Below are 17,893 nucleotides of genomic sequence, written 5' to 3'. Positions count from 1 at the left end.
TGGTTTCTGATGCTCAGCTTTGACCTTAGAACACGTCAAACATTCTCCTACGTATTTAGCAACATCGGCTTTCATACCCGGCCACCAAAAGTGTTTCTTGAGATCCTTGTACATCTTCCCCGTTCCAGGATGTATTGAGTATCTAGTTTTATGAGCTTCTCTAAGTACCATTTCTCTCATATCTCCAAATTTTGGTACCCAAATCCTTTCAGCCCTATACCGGGTTCCGTCTTCCCGAATATTAAGATGCTTCTCCGATCCTTTGGGTATTTCATCCTTTAAATTTCTCTCTTTTAAAACTCCTTGTTGCGCCTCCTTTATTTGAGTAGTAAGGTTATTATGAATCATTATATTCATAGATTTTACTCGAATGGGTTCTCTGTCCTTCCTGCTCAAGGCATCGGCTACCACATTTGCCTTCCCCGGGTGGTAACGAATCTCAAAGTCGTAATCATTCAATAATTCAATCCACCTACGCTGCCTCATATTCAGTTGTTTCTGATTAAATATGTGTTGAAGACTTTTGTGGTCGGTATATATAATACTTTTGACCCCATATAAGTAGTGCCTCCAAGTCTTTAATGCAAAAACAACCGCGCCTAATTCCAAATCATGCGTCGTATAATTTTGTTCGTGAATCTTCAATTGTCTAGACGCATAAGCAATCACCTTCGTTCGTTGCATTAATACACAACCAAGACCTTGCTTTGATGCGTCACAATAAATCACAAAATCATCATTCCCTTCAGGCAATGACAATATAGGTGCCGTAGTTAGCTTTTTCTTCAATAACTGAAACGCTTTCTCTTGTTCATCATTCCATTCAAATTTCTTCCCTTTATGCGTTAATGCAGTCAAGGGTTTTGCTATTCTGGAAAAGTCTTGGATGAACCTTCTGTAGTAACCAGCTAGTCCTAAAAACTGGCGTATGTGTTTCAGAGTTTTCGGGGTTTCCCACTTTTCAACAGTTTCTATCTTTGCCGGATCCACCTTAATACCTTCTTTGTTCACTATGTGACCGATGAATTGAACTTCTTCCAACCAAAATGCACACTTTGAAAACTTAGCGTACAATTCTTCCTTCCTCAATACTTCTAACACCTTTCTCAAATGTTCACCGTGTTCTTGGTCATTCTTTGAGTAAATAAGTATGTCATCAATGAAAACAATGACAAACTTGTCAAGGTATGGTCCACACACTTGGTTCATAAGGTCCATGAACACAGCTGGTGCATTAGTTAAACCAAACGGCATGACCATAAACTTGTAATGACCGTAACGTGTTCTGAAAGCAGTCTTTGGAATATCATCTTCTTTCACCCGCATTTGATGATACCCGGAACGTAAGTCAATCTTTGAATAAACAGACGAGCCTTGTAGTTGATCAAATAAGTCGTCGATTCTCGGTAGTGGGTAGCGGTTCTTGATGGTAAGTTTGTTCAACTCTCGGTAGTCGATACACAACCTGAATGTACCATCTTTCTTCTTGACAAATAAAACAGGAGCTCCCCATGGTAATGTGCTTGGTCGAATGAAACCACGCTCTAAAAGTTCTTGTAATTGGCTTTGCAGTTCTTTCATCTCGCTGGGTGCGAGTCTGTAAGGAGCACGAGCTATTGGTGCAGCTCCTGGTACAAGATCTATTTGAAATTCAACGGATCGATGTGGGGGTGATAATGCTAAAAACGAACATATATTTCATAGCATTATTCCTCAAGAAAGACAAGCTTTTAGTTGCAATTGTTCTATTTACAAGTGATATTCGTTTAAATAATAAAAGGTGAAGACAAAAGACAGATTCGACGATTTGAAGACGCAAACGACCAAAAAAGCTCAAAAGAACAAAAGACAATCAAAGAGGTTCCAATTATTGATAAGAAACGTCTCGAAATTACAAGAGTACAAGATTCAAAACGCAAAGTACAAGATATTAAATTGTACGCAAGGACGTTCGAAAATCCGGAACCGGGACCAGAGTTAACTCTTAACGCTCGACGCAACGGACTAAAAATTACAAGTTAACTATGTATATAAATATAATATAATATATAATTAATTATATTAATTATATATATATTATATATATATTATTAAAACCGTCGGCAGCAAGAAACTCCAAGGGTGTGAGCTGTAAATACATCCTCCGCGACTCGCGGAGTTTGAAGGGCATTTTGCCGCGAGTCGCGGAGCCCCAATTTTCAACCCTGGCTATAAAGCAAACCGAATTCTGATCAAATTTCATAATCTTTTTCTATCTCTCTCTCAATATATACGTAATATATATATATAATTTATATTTTAATTTTAATTTTAATTTTAAATCCTAATAATAAGGGTATGTTAGCGAATGTTGTAAGGGTTTAAGTCGAAATTCTGTCCGTGTAACGCTACGCTATTTTTAATCATTGTAAGTTATGTTCAACCTTTTTATATTAATGTCTCGTAGCTAAGTTATTATTATGCTTATTTAAAACGAAGTAATCATGATGTTGGGCTAATTACTAAAATTGGGTAATTGGGCTTTGTACCATAATTGGGGTTTGGACAAAAGAACAACACTTGTGGAAATTAGACTATGGGCTATTAATGGGCTTTATATTTGTTTAACTAAATGAAAGTTTGTTAATGTTAATATAAAGATTTACAATTGGGCGTCCCTATAATTTACCATATACACTCTATCGGACACGATGGGCGGGGTATTTATATGTACGAATAATCGTTCATTTAACCGGACACGGGAATGGATTAATAGCCACTAGAATAATTAAAACAGGGGTGAAATTACATTCAAGGGTAATTGGTGTAATTGTTAACAAAGTAGTAAAACCTTGGTTTACACGCAGTCGATAACCTGGTGTATTCATTAAACAAAGTATTAAAACCTTGTTACAATTCGAATCCCCAATTAGTTGGAATATTTAACTTCGGGTATAATAATAATTTGACGAGGACACTTGCAATTTATATTTATGACTGATGGACTGTTATGGACAAAAACCAGACGGACATATTAAATAATCCAGGACAAAGGACAATTAACCCATGGGCATAAAACTAAAATCAACACGTCAAACATCATGATTACGGAAGTTTAAATAAGCATAATTCTTTTATTTCATATTTAATTTCCTTTATTTTATATTTAATTGCACTCCTAATTATCGCACTTTTATTTATTTTATTTTATCGCACTTTTAATTATCGTACTTTTTAATTATCACAATTTTATTTTATCGCATTTTTATTATTCGCAATTTCATTATCGTTATTTACTTTACGCTTTAATTTTAAGTCTTGTAATTATTTTATATTTTACATTAGGTTTTAACTGCGACTAAAATCTTAAAATCGACAAACCGGTCATTAAACGGTAAAAACCCCCCTTTATAATAATAATATTACTTATATATATATTTGTATTTTAATAAAAGTAAACTAATATAGCGTTGAGTTTTGTTTAAAGATTTTCCCTGTGGAACGAACCGGACTTACTAAAAACTACACTACTGTACGATTAGGTACACTGCCTATAAGTGTTGTAGCAAGGTTTAAGTATATCCATTCTATAAATAAATAAATATCTTGTGTAAAATTGTATCGTATTTAATAGTATTTCCTGCAAAAATTTAATAGTATTTTATACCCCTTAGCTTTGACATCAAGTATTTTTGGCGCCGCTGCCGGGGAACTATCTTAAAAGCCGGAAGCGCAACGCTAATATATAAAATAAAAAAAAAGATTTTTATCTACTTTTATTAAAATTCGTTTTTGTAAAAATACGTTTTAATTATTGAAAAATATAAAAAGAAAAACAAAAATATAAGCATTTTTAAGATTTTGTTAAATATTTAAGTTTTATAAGTTTCTTTATTTCTATTTTAGTTTATAAAAATATAAGTTTTATTTTAAAATCTTTTATTTATTTAAAAAACAGAAAACAGAAAATAAAAAAAAAAATAAAGAAAAACGCGTAAAAATTATCAGCTGTCAACTGAATTTCTGAACCCCGCGACTCTCGGGGTTTTCCTCATTAATCACCGCAACTCGCGGAGGCCATCTGACACGCGAACAGAAACCCTAAAACTGCATTAATTACGGGATATTATTAATTATAATTATTATTTAACCTAATTACTATTATTATTATTATTAGTTTTAGTTTTATTTTTACTTTTTATTAATTTATGTATTTTGTTTAATTAGTTTTATTAAAATTGTAAAATTAATAGTTTAATAAAATAAATAATATAAAAATAATATTTTTATAAAAATTGTACTTTTTACAACTTTTTGTATATTTTTATATTTTGTCCCTTTTAATCGTTGTAGCGTAATATTTGTATTTTTAGCTCATATTTAATTTTAAACTTAGTTTTTGCTATAGTTATTTTTACTCCTAGATTTTTAGGCTTTGCCATAGAATTCCTTAAGTGCTTTTTCTTTAGACTAAGATTTAGGTGCTTTAGAATTTTGCGACGCCTTTTTAAGTTTTAGTTTCTTTTTAAGTTATTTCCATTTGGGATTTAGTTTTTCCTGTAAGCTTTAATATTTTTAGACCTTTTACTATGTATCAATTATCATTCCAATTAGTAATCTCAATTTGTGATTATAATTTTAAGTTAGTTGTAGTAATAAGGTTAGGTTAGTTAAGTATTTTTAAGTTTTTATAAGTTTCTTTTATTTTTCCGTCACCTTTTATTTTTCAACCATTTTTTCTTTTTCGACCTTTTTCGACGAACTCTTTTTCTCTCTTATTTCTCGCCATTCTAGTTTTTAGGACATAGATTTTTATTCTACTTCTTATCTAAATTTCTCAAAATTACGAAAACTTATTTTAAGTGGTTAAATTGATAGACATCAAAATTTTCTGGTTCGTAGTAATAGTTGGATTTGTACGTGGACCGGGTTATTGGAGCCAAACAGTCCTCAATTATTTTGAGACCAAACGAATCCTGCCCCTCTGCTGCATCTTTTGGCTATTCGAAATGTGGGCAAAATCAGAAAAGTCTATTGATTGGATAACTTATTATAATTTTTCTTTCCTTTTTAAAACTAATAGGATATTCAGTGAATGCACCGAGCAAGACGTTCATCACCTTTTGTACGTTCACCACCTGTAACTCGATCAAGACATCGTTTAACAAATATAACTGCCGTTGATTTTTTTTTAGAATCGTCATCTAGTCAACCAAGTACTTCAGTTCAAATTTCCGATAATCCATTTTTTGAACCCGACATCACAATTGAGAATCCAGAGAATATTCAGGAACGGTTCGTAGATCCTGAACCACTAAACTTTCCTCCGGAACCACCAATCATTCAAACAGAGATTGTTGAAGAACGAACCATTAAATCAGAATCATCTAGTGATACCGAGTCAACAAATTCAATTATGGAGAATCTGGAACCTTTAAGTATGGAAGACCGAATGAGAGCTAAACGCACTGGCCAAGGTCACGCAATTACTCATCCAGACATTAATGCGCCAGATTATGAAATCAAAGGACAAATTCTACACATGGTGACTAATCAATGCCAATTTAGTGGTGCGCCGAAGGAAGATCCAAATGAACATCTACGTACCTTTAATAGGATCTGCACACTATTTAAAATACGAGAAGTGGAGGATGAACAGATATATCTCATGTTATTTCCCTGGACTTTAAAGGGAGAAGCCAAAGATTGGTTGGAATCGTTACCTGAAGGGGCGATCGATACATGGGATGTTTTAGTTGACAAATTTCTTAAACAATTTTTTCCTGCATCTAAAGCCGTAAGACTTCAAGCAGAAATTGTTACGTTCACACAGAAGCCAAATGAAACTCTATATGAGGCGTGGACAAGATATGGAAAGTTATTAAGAGGATGTCCGCAACATGGTTTAGACACCTGTTAAATAGTACAAATATTCTACCGAGGATGCGACATCACTACAAGGAAAGATATAGATATAGCAGCTGGTGGTTCTATTATGAAGAAAACCGAAACTGATGCTTACAAAATTATTGATAACACTGTTTCCCACTCACATGAGTGGCACCAAGAAAAAGATATCATTAGATCATCTAAAGCAGCTAGAGCCGATTCTAGCCATGATTTATATTCCATTTCGGCAAAGATAGATGCTTTCGAGAGACGAATGGAAAAGATGACTAAAGATATTCATGCTATACGAATTAGTTGTGAGCAGTGTGGAGGACCACATTTGACAAAAGATTGTCTCAGTATTGAATTAACAATGGAACAAAGAGAGAATATTTCATACATAAACCAAAGGCCTGGAAATAATTATCAGAATAATTATCAACCGCCAAGACCGATTTACAATCAAAACTAGAATTATAACCGAAATATTCCATACAACAACCAACAAGGTCCTAGCAATCAACAAGTATCCAATAATACTTACAATCAGCAAAGACCGAATTTTCAAAACAAACCACCACAACAAACCGATGATAAAAAGCCGAATTTAGAAGATATGATGACGAAGCTAGTTGAAACTCAAACGCAGTTTTTCACATCTCAAAAACAAACTAATGAACAAAATGCTCAAGCATTTAGAAATCAACAAGCTTCTATTCAAAATCTGGAACAAGAAGTGAGTAACCTAGCAAGGTTAATAGGTGAAAGAAAACCGGGAAGTCTACCTAGTGATACAAATGCTAACCCCCGGAATGAAACAGCTAAAGCTATTACCACAAGAAGTGGTACAACACTTAAATCACCTGAAATACCTGTAACTTCTGATGAAACTATTCCTACTCCACAAGAACCACAACCTGATCAAGATAAGGAAAAAGAACCGGTAGTTGAGAAGGTTAATGAAGATAACACAGTTAAGGATAAACCTTATGTTAAACCATACCAACCACCACTTCCTTACCCGAGTAAAATGAAGAAAGAAAAACTTGAAGTCGAGCAATCCAAATTTTTGGATATGTTTAAACAGATAAATGTAAATCTTCCTTTCATTGATGTGATTTCAGGAATGCCAAGATATGCTAAATTCTTGAAAGATCTAATCACGAATAGAAAGAAAATGGAAGAACTCTCGGCTGTTACTATGAATGCTAATTGTTCAGCAGTGCTGTTGAATAAGATACCAGAAAAACTATCTGATCCAGGAAGTTTCACAATTCCATGTTTTCTGGGTAGTCTTAGTTCAATAGAAGCATTGGCAGACTTAGGTGCTAGTATAAATCTAATGCCGTATTCACTATACACTAAACTAGACCTTGGAGAATTAAAACCAACCAGAATAAGCATACAACTAGCCGATAGATCAATAAAATATCCTAGAGGGATAATGGAGAACATGCTAGTTAAAGTTGGTACTTTAGTATTTCCAGTAGATTTTGTTGTTTTGGACATGGAAGAAGATTCTCAAGTTCCTCTCATATTAGGAAGACCATTCTTAAACACGGCTAAAGCAATGATAGACGTGTTCGGTAAGAAACTGACCCTAAGTATAGAGGATGAGAGTGTTACCTTTTCAGTTGATAGAGCAATGCAACAACCACAATCTGCAGATGATACATGTTATTATATTCAAACTATAGATGCACATGCAGAATTATTAGAAGAATTTCCAGAATTACAAGGAACAGGAGAATGTTCTTTAGGAGAAGGTAATGAACCAATTGATGAAGCTGAAATGTTAGCTACACTTATAGCTAATGGATATGAACCAACAACAGAAGAAATTCAAATGCTAAAAGAAGAAGACAGATATCGATATAAATCATCGATAGAAGAACCTCCGAAATTAGAGTTAAAGCCACTTCCAAACCATTTGGAATACGCTTATTTACATGGTGAATCTGAATTACCTGTAATAATATCGTCTTCTCTTACTGAAAATGAGAAATCACAACTCATTTCTGTGTTGAAAGCTCATAAACCAGCCATTGCATGGAAGATTCATGATATTAAAGGAATAAGTCCTTCGTATTGCACACATAAAATCCTTATGGAAGAAGGTCATAAAACGTATGTGCAACGCCAACGAAGACTAAATCCTAATATGCAAGATGTTGTTAAAAAGGAAATTATTAAACTGCTAGATGCAGGTTTGATATATCCAATTTCTGATAGTCCATGGGTAAGCCCAGTTCAATGCGTGCCTAAGAAGGGTGGCATGACTGTCATTACAAATGAGAAAAATGAGCTTATTCCTACTAGGACTGTAACAGGATGGCGTGTATGTATTGATTATAGAAAATTAAATGACGCCACCAGAAAAGATCACTTTCCCTTACCTTTCATAGATCAAATGTTGGAAAGATTAGCCGGAAATAGTTACTATTGTTTTCTAGATGGATTTTCCGGATATTTTCAAATTCCAATAGCACCCGAAGATCAAGAGAAAACCACATTCACGTGCCCTTATGGTACTTTTGCTTACAAACGCATGCCATTTGGACTTTGTAACGCCCCTGCAACCTTTCAAAGGTGTATGATGGCGATTTTTCACGACATGATAGAAGAATGCATGGAAGTATTCATGGATGACTTTTCAGTCTTCGGTGATACATTTAAATCATGTCTAGTTAATCTGGAACGAATGCTAATTAGATGCGAAAAATCAAATCTAGTACTTAATTGGGAGAAATGCCATTTCATGGTTAAAGAAGGCATCGTTCTTGGACACAAAATTTCAAAAGAAGGAATTGAAGTGGATAGAGCTAAAGTAGATGTAATTGCTAAACTTCCACATCCCACCAATGTTAGAGGAGTTAGGAGTTTTCTAGGGCATGCCGGTTTTTACCGACGTTTTATAAAAGATTTTTCTAAAATTGCCACTCCTATGAATAAACTCCTAGAAAAGGATGCTCCATTCATCTTTTCAGATGAGTGTATCAAATCTTTTAATATTCTTAAAGAGAAACTCACTAATGCACCGATCATGATAACACCAAATTGGAATCTACCATTTGAACTAATGTGCGATGCAAGTGATTTTGCAATGGGAGCCGTTTTAGGACAAAGGATTGAAAAACGATTTCAACCTATATATTATGCTAGTAAGACATTACAAGGAGCACAAACGAACTATACAACTACTGAAAAAGAACTCCTTGCTATTGTCTTTGCTTTTGATAAATTTCGATCATATCTCGTTCTAGCAAAAACGGTGGTCTATACCGACCATTCTGCTCTTAGATACCTATTTTCAAAACAAGATGCTAAACCAAGATTAATCCGCTGGATCTTACTCTTACAAGAGTTTGATATTGAAATCCGAGATAAAAGAGGAGCAGAAAATCTCGCCGCTGATCATCTTTCTCGTCTTGAAAATCCCGAATTAGAAGTTCTAAATGAATCGGCCATACAAGACAACTTTCCTGATGAATATCTATTGAAGATAGATTATAAAGAAATCCCATGGTTTGCAGACTATGCAAACTACTTAGTTTGTGGATTCCTTGAAAAAGGATTATCGTACCAAAGACGAAAGAAATTCTTCAGTGATATAAAACACTATTTCTGGGAAGATCCACATCTGTTTAAAAGTTGTCCCGATGGAATAATACGCCGATGTGTATTTGGAGATGAAGCTAGTAAAATTTTAAACCATTGTCACACAGGACCAACAGGAGGGCATTATGGGCCTCAACTAACAGCAATAAAAGTTTATGAAGCTGGATTCTATTGGCCTACAATTTACAAAGACGCACACCTTCTTTGCAAATCTTGTGATGCATGTCAAAGGGCCGGAAAAATAAGTCAACGTGATGAAATGCCACAAAATGTCATCCAAGTATGTGAAGTATTTGACATTTGGGGTATTGACTTTATGGGTCCATTTTCAAAATCTCATAATAATCTATATATACTAGTAGCCATTGATTATGTATCTAAATGGGCGGAAGCACAAGCTCTCCCAACTAACGATGCACGAGTTGTAGTCAACTTTTTAAAACGTCTTTTTGCAAGGTTTGGAACACCGAAAGCTTTAATAAGTGATCGGGGTACTCATTTCTGTAATAATCAACTTGAGAAAGTTCTTAAAAGATATGGAGTAACTCATAAAATCTCCACCGCATATCATCCACAAACAAGTGGACAAGTTGAAAATACCAACCGAGCTTTAAAACGTATTCTAGAGAAAACCGTAGGATCAAATCCGAAGGAATGGTCCATTAAATTGGAGGATGCACTCTGGGCTTTTAGAACAGCCTACAAAACTCCAATTGGAACCACACCTTTTAGACTTGTTTATGGAAAAGCATGTCATCTTCTAGTAGAAATTGAACACAAAGCATTTTGGGCTTTGAAGACATGTAATCTTGATTTACATGAAGCTGGACGTCTACGATTAAGTCAACTAAACGAATTAGAAGAATTAAGACATGAAGCATACGAAAATTCGTTAATCTATAAAAAAGAACGAAGAAATGGCATGATAAAAGAATCAGAAGTTCAAAAGAATTTAAAGAAGGAGACAGAGTTCTTCTTTTCAATTCACGATTCAAGCTATTTCCTGGAAAATTGAAATCAAGATGGTCTGGACCATTCATAGTCAAAAGAGTTTTCCCATACGGAACGATAGAATTAATAAATTCAAATGAGATTGAATTTAAAGTTAATGGTCACAGAGTTAAACATTACATACATGGTCCGATGGAAGTTGACAACGAAGTTAATCACAATTTCGATACCACAGCTAACTAAGTGTGGGGAGAATCAAGTCTTTAAAGGATAATATGTATTTCTGTTAGAGTTAGATTGTCTGTTTTCGTGTAGTTCTCGAAAATGGAACACGTATGGTCTTTCCCTAGCAGACCCTAAAGAACTAGTCTTCTCCCCCCATTCTGAATTTTTATTTTTTTTAGGTTTTTACGAAATGAAGACTGCCTGTGAACTAAACCATGGTCTAATGCTACACGCTTTGATCACTAAACGTAATAATGATATACTACCGAGTGAATTAGTATCAGTAATCAGAGAAAGAATGGACGGAGTTAGAAAAGAATCCAGATGCGAAGATAATAAGTTACAATTTGGTAAAGGAAAATCAAAATCCGCAGCGAAAAGAAGAGCACGACACCTAGAAAGATGTCACAAATGCGGAAAATGGTCACATGGAGGTAAATGTTCAAATAATCAAACCTATTCAAATACCGAATTTGTTACTTTATGCAGAGACGGACCGTTCATATGTTTAGAAGAAAAGACACTGAATGACCGAGGTTACGCCTATGTAGCCATGGAAAACCAATTAAACCGACTATCTTATGAATATAATAGATCATATAACTAAGAAATCTATTTCACAGGTATGTCTGTACAGTTTTTATTTTTATTTTTATTTTTAACCTTTTGATAATAAACGCTAATTTGTTCGCTAAAAAGTATTAAATTGGTATTAAATAAAATTAGGTTTGGCGACCGAAATTATTGATATCCTTCAAAAATTTATTACATCACTGCGAAATTTAACGTTTATTCTTAAGGTATAAATATCTTTAATCAATCAACCCAAAATATTTCAAAAATTCGTCATGAGTTAAATTAGGTCTTTGAACCGAAATTACTTTACCGAAAAGAGGGGCGCATATTTTTGATAATATTTGATTGATTAAAGTGGGATAAAAAGACAAAAAGATTTTTAATTTTATTATGTTTTTAAAATTAATATTTAAATCTTAAATTAATATTGTAAATTTTGTAAAAATAATATATTTAAAATTGTAAATATTTGAAAAATTAATATAAGTTTGGTATGAATTTATAATATGAATTTTTAAATTAAGTTTGGTGTGAATTTTTAATTTTTAAAATATGAATTTTTAATTTTATGCATTTCAAATTTTAAGTTTGGTGTGATTTTTTTTTTTTTTTTATTAATTTTGAATTTTATATTTAAGTTGTGTGAATTTAAAAACAAAAATTTACTTTATCTCATTAAGTTAAGAATATGATTTTTAAAATTCGTCGTAAGTTGAAGACTAGGTCTTTGAACCGAAATTGCTTTACCCGAGGGAGGGACGAGAACTTTTATTATCATTATTTTTAATCTTATTGATTTAAAGTATGCCAAAAACATTGAAAAAACCCAAAAATCTTAGCTTTTAAAACAATCGCTACAAAAAGACAAATTTTAAAATTTTGTCGAAGGACGGACTAGGACATCGATCCGAAACGACCTCGTCCTAAATAACAAGGGAAACAAAATTTTAAAATTAATTTCTTAATTGTTTTTATAAGTTAAACCTTTAAAAAAAAAAAAAAAAAAAAAGAGCAAACTCCGCGACTCGCGGAGTTTGAAGTACAAAACCTCCGCGACTCGCGGAGGGACCAAAATCCAGAAAAAAAAAAATAAAAGAGCTGCACGAACTGATTACCTCCCCCACACAAAAACACTGCGAACAAACTGCGAAAAACACCCCGAAAAACCCGAGAAAAACACCCCAAAAATCCCAATTTTTAACCGTTAATCACCAAATTTTTTGCTAAAATCATGTTGAGAAAGATGCTATCTAAGAATTACTCAAGAAAAACGGTAAATTTCCACACCTAAACACCATTAATTCGAAATTAGGTGTTCTTGAGCTATTTTTTTCCCAATTTGATTTTGATGCTTTTTAGTGTAATTAGACTTAAATTGTTTATGTATTATGCTTGTATAGCCTAGATTGATGCTGTTTAACATGATTAGAAGCCTTAAACTTCAAATTTTGAATAATCTAGGGTTTGTGTTCTTGAGCAATTTGGGGCTTTTTGATATAAACAGGTTATGGCCGATTTTTGTCATGAATTGTTGCTAAATTGAGTAGTGTAACATGTCTAGGTAGTTAAATGATCCAAACTTTGAGCCTAAACATGATTTTGAGAATTAAAGTGGACTTTTTCAAGTCTAAAATTCATGAACTTGATTTTTGAAAGATAATGCCATTTGAGACTTGTTTAATTGCTAGTAATGATTATTTTGACATGTTATTTGAGTTGAACGCTTATGAACTTGGCGAAAATTTTCGTATATGCTTATTTGAAAAAGTGTAGATTTGATAAAAATGTGAAAATAAGCTTAAGTTTGATATAAATTGATAATGTCATTGTAATTATTTTGATTGATGATTTTGCTGACACTAATGCATATTTGGATGCACAAAATTTGTGTTTGATGTGTTTTGCAGAATGAAAGGGGTGAATCTTCATCCCAAGCCCGCCATGCTCCTGCTGAGAATTTGGACCAACAGGAGGTAGATAACTACTACAAGCAGGATGTACCTCATCCAGTCATGACCTTTTCAGATATGCACTTGGAACAGTTGCACCCGAACCTGAGATTTGACAGACTCTGGATAGATTATCCAAAATATCAACGGGGTTTGCATACTCTTCACTCTAAGGTTGTTGAGGTACCGAGGGTCATAGAATGGGGACCCTTAGAAGCTGTAGAATTGGCCGGGCCAATTAGGGAATTACTGGTACAGAGGTATGGTAATTCTTCTTTTAATGACTGGATATGTTTATTCACCATACGCAGACCTGTATATAAAGTATGGTGTGAAGAGTTGTTATGTAGTATAGAGTTGAATGATCGGGTAGCTAGTTTAACCGATCGTTCTTTTATTAGATTTTTGTTAGGCGGTTCGATGCGCCACATGTCTTTACTGGACATGGCTCAGGCTTTACGTATATATACGCCTGAGGAGTTAGCGTCTGCCGATTGTAGAGGATTGATACTAAACGGTAGAAAGATAGATGAGAATTTTGATACACACGGTGTGTGGAGTCAAATGACAAGCCATCACCGTTTCAAAGGGGGAAACTACTCTTATTTGGATATAGATAGAGCCGAATTAAGAGTAATACATAGGTTTTTAGCTAATTCGATTACACAAAGGGGTAAAAACAAAGAAAAGGTAAATGAACAAGATTTGTTTTACCATATGTGTATTCGAGACCCACAGAGCACTGTAAGTATACCATATTGTGTGGGTTATTATTTATCAGCTATGGTTCGGGGGATGCGTCCACATAGCATAATAGGAGGTGGTATTTTTATTACTTTGATTGGTGAATATCTCGGTGTGGATATAAGTCGGGGGGGATTATTAGTAGAAGAACCAGAACCCCGCGACACTATAGGTTTAAATGTATACCATGGTGCGAAAGTTTTGAAGCGGCGAAATAACGCCACAGTACGATACCATGGTAGACATCCACAGGTGGAGAGAAACCAGCAACAAGGTAATGTAGGAGGGGGGAATGAGATGCAAGAAATGCATAGGTTTATAGGTTCTCAGGAATACGAAAATGCTAGACAGAGAGCATTTGAAGATTGGCAAGTTCATCAGAACCAGATCATAGCGCATTGCCAACATATAGGTAGAAACTATATTCCTACACCGAAACCCGTCTTCCCTCCTTGGTCGATAGAGATGCAGCCACCATATCCTACGTATGACCCTGCCGAAGCATTCTATAGCACTTATGGTTATGCCTGGAACCCCTATTGGTACCAATATCATCCTTAGTATACTTATTTTTTTTTTTTATTTTGTAATTTGTAATTATTGATACATTTAATATTTTTGTTAATATTGTAATCATTTTTATAATTATCTAACTTTTATTCTTAGATTTTAATAATTTTTGAATGTGGGGTAATAAACCAAACTTCAAAAATATGTATATATGTTTGCAGTTTATCTTATGTACACAACAGGGTAAAACAACGCATTTTCAAAGACTGGCATTAAGTTCAGCAAAAGCAACTAATTTTGACGACAAGATGCAAAATATATGTGAAATAACAACAAGACGGAATGAACAAATGACGTGCACCATTTATCATTCAGCAAACAAACGCCAATATATTTGGAAACTTTGGTAAAAATTTAATCATTTTCACACAAATCACCCTCAATAATTTAAATTGTTACTGATTTCTTGCAAATGAGGGCATTGCAAGATCTTAAGTGTGGGAAGGGATTAAATTCTTTCGGATTTTAAAATTTTTATATTAAACACTTGGTTACCATTAAAAATACTAGTAAAGCAGTAGTTGTATTAGAATCTAGTGCTCTCTGATAAAAAAGAACAGCCCTAGTCTTATATACTGACTACCCAATTCTAGTAAAATTTTTCAAAATTTTCAATTAAATGAATTCAAAATCATGTTTATACATATTTATGAACGATAAAACTAGGTTTTAACACCGAAATTATTGTTACCTCGGAAAGGACATAAATTGAGAAACAAACTAAAATGTTAAAATTCATTTAAAATGGAATAGAGGACGATAAAAAGGAAAATAAAAGCCAAGTGTGGGAAAATTTACCAAGTTATTTTAAACATATGTCACATATATCTGTAACAAATAACTGAAAATACTTTTGCTTTGGACTAAACTAAACTGTTTTACCCGATAAAAGAAAAGAAGAGATGGATCTACACGATGAATCAATTCCATCATTTAAAAGGAAGTAAAGTCTTCCGAAAAAGACACGCGCTTCTTGATTTAGGTCATGAAATTGTCGTCCAGACCAGCTGTAGGTTGACGAAAAATCTAGAAAAGTCATCACTAAAATCAGCAGGAAATCCATGGACCTCAGCATCAAACAGGGTCGCCAAGTGGTCAGATTTATCCTAACCATGAGAAGGATTTATCTCGTACAATGGGGAGGCACCGTGCAAATTAGCTGGATAAGACTAATGAATCAGATCCCCAGAAAGGATAATCTCCTTAAAGATTAAAAATCAGCTTTTAAGCCTGATATTACTCAATCCTTGAGATTGACCTTAAAGATTGAGAATTCAAACTCATGGAATTCAATGATATCTAAACTCGAGCTTAAACGAGAAAATATTTTGATCAAAATTACAAACCGATTTGTTTTCTGAAAACCCTATTTTCAATGCGTTCATTACCATTGAACGTAAAATCCTAGGAATTCACCTGGAATTCATTAGGTCACCTGAATCAAATCGGGTGTCAACCGTAAGAACGGTGGTTGCATAGTGGTCAAAGACAGGACCTTGTGCCAGACCGAAAAAATTATAAAGATGAGCTTTACTATTGCTCCTACCAAGGATAGTAATTGCGTCCGACACGTTATAGACCATAATCAAAAGCATGTCACGGGACATTGCCTTAAACAGTTGCTTGTTCAACGCTTTCCTTTACAACCGGACGGTAGTTTGCCGAAAGGTAATATACGGGACAAGTAAACTGGACGTGTTGCTTTCCAAATACAAGGTTAGCAAGTGGGTGACACAAAACCGCAAGTTTTGAGCTAAAATTTTCAAATCTGAAACCCACCAAACCCACAAAAATATTTTGCAAACACCGGTAAAGGGTTATTCCGGAAAAATTATCTAGGGTAAAAACTAGATTTCAAAAGATCAAATGTTTTCATAAAGATCCAATTTCCTTAATGGATCTAAATTTTTATAGTCATGTGGGACTGTAAACCATATCGTTACTACCATTGTTTATACCGCCGTATAGAAATCACTGATGTACAAAGTGTGAAGAATAAAGAAGTGATTCTAGTATTTCAAGACGATATTGCTTGAGGACAAGCAACGCTCAAGTGTGGGAATATTTGATAATGCTAAAAACGAACATATATTTCATAGCATTATTCCTCAAGAAAGACAAGCTTTTAGTTGCAATTGTTCTATTTACAAGTGATATTCGTTTAAATAATAAAAGGTGAAGACAAAAGACAGATTCGACGATTTTGAAGACGCAAACGACCAAAAAAGCTCAAAAGAACAAAAGACAATCAAAGAGGTTCCAATTATTGATAAGAAACGTCTCGAAATTACAAGAGTACAAGATTCAAAACGCAAAGTACAAGATATTAAATTGTACGCAAGGACGTTCGAAAATCCGGAACCGGGACCAGAGTCAACTCTTAACGCTCGACGCAACGGACTAAAAATTACAAGTTAACTATGTATATAAATATAATATAATATATAATTAATTATATTAATTATATATATATTATATATATATTATTAAAACCGTCGGCAGCAAGAAACTCCAAGGGTGTGAGCTGTAAATACATCCTCCGCGACTCGCGGAGTTTGAAGGGCATTTTGCCGCGAGTCGCGGAGCCCCAATTTTCAACCCTGGCTATAAAGCAAACCGAATTCTGATCAAATTTCATAATCTTTTTCTATCTCTCTCTCAATATATACGTAATATATATATATAATTTATATTTTAATTTTAATTTTAATTTTAAATCCTAATAATAAGGGTATGTTAGCGAATGTTGTAAGGGTTTAAGTCGAAATTCTGTCCGTGTAACGCTACGCTATTTTTAATCATTGTAAGTTATGTTCAACCTTTTTATATTAATGTCTCGTAGCTAAGTTATTATTATGCTTATTTAAAACGAAGTAATCATGATGTTGGGCTAATTACTAAAATTGGGTAATTAGGCTTTGTACCATAATTGGGGTTTGGACAAAAGAACAACACTTGTGGAAATTAGACTATGGGCTATTAATGGGCTTTATATTTGTTTAACTAAATGAAAGTTTGTTAATGTTAATATAAAGATTTACAATTGGGCGTCCCTATAATTTACCATATACACTCTATCGGACACGATGGGCGGGGTATTTATATGTACGAATAATCGTTCATTTAACCGGACACGGGAATGGATTAATAGCCACTAGAATAATTAAAACAGGGGTGAAATTACATTCAAGGGTAATTGGTGTAATTGTTAACAAAGTAGTAAAACCTTGGTTTACACGCAGTCGATAACCTGGTGTATTCATTAAACAAAGTATTAAAACCTTGTTACAATTCGAATCCCCAATTAGTTGGAATATTTAACTTCGGGTATAATAATAATTTGACGAGGACACTTGCAATTTATATTTATGACTGATGGACTGTTATGGACA

This window comes from Rutidosis leptorrhynchoides, chromosome 10 (genome assembly GCF_046630445.1).
Source record: "Rutidosis leptorrhynchoides isolate AG116_Rl617_1_P2 chromosome 10, CSIRO_AGI_Rlap_v1, whole genome shotgun sequence".
In the NCBI taxonomy this organism is placed as follows: Eukaryota; Viridiplantae; Streptophyta; class Magnoliopsida; order Asterales; family Asteraceae; genus Rutidosis; species Rutidosis leptorrhynchoides.
Note: the sequence above shows the minus strand (reverse complement) of the source record.